The following is a 774-nucleotide window of genomic DNA, read 5'->3' as shown; positions in this document are numbered from 1 at the left end:
TCTGACGAGGCCACTGCAAGCTGTGAGTGATGCCATCGGACTGCCGAAACTCAAGGCTTTTCCTGGTGGGTCACTGTATTCCTTAGGTGGACCTAAGGAGCCTGCTGATCACTCAGATGGACATGTGGGAATGATGCTGGTGAAGAACCCCGTCCTGTCTGTCAGGGGACGCTTGGTGGGAGACAGAGGGCATGCTACAATCACATCACCAGAACAGCAAACAGGCTAAATGAAGGGATGCTAAGAAAATGTAGCAATAATTCTGAGAATGGTGACAGCGTCTCGTGAAGTTGAGAAATGGGACCATCCTTATGAAGAGAATAGCTTGAAGGTTTTAGTACAGACAAACCTACAAAGTACAGACGTCCCACTTCCTCCATTGCTGCAGATGGAGCAGTCTGTCGGGGTGCTCTATGGCTTCAGGGGTGGCTTGACCTGTGTTTGCAGTCGCCCACAATGATACAAGCCTTGCAGTCACTAGCGGAAGAACTTGGGGGTATGTCACTGCCGCACAAGGCATGTCTGCCCAGTCCAACGGAAGTGTGGGCAGATTTGGCCTCCAGCATCACTCACAGAGAGAGCTGTTACAGTGTGTCAGATTGTTGTCCTTCAAACGGGTGTGTTCTCTCTAGAAAGGGAGATGACGACTTCATAGGAGTTTGTCCATGCCCGATTCTAGACTGCGGGAGTAGCCGGAATTCACGAATGAGGCTTGTGTGAGTCCAGACAGCATCCTGGGCCAGCGAGGGATGGTAGAGCCTGAGGTTGCAGTAC

The sequence above is a fragment of the Microtus ochrogaster genome, unplaced genomic scaffold (assembly GCF_000317375.1).
Source record: "Microtus ochrogaster isolate Prairie Vole_2 unplaced genomic scaffold, MicOch1.0 UNK113, whole genome shotgun sequence".
Taxonomy (NCBI): domain Eukaryota; kingdom Metazoa; phylum Chordata; class Mammalia; order Rodentia; family Cricetidae; genus Microtus; species Microtus ochrogaster.
This window is presented reverse-complemented; position numbering follows the sequence as displayed.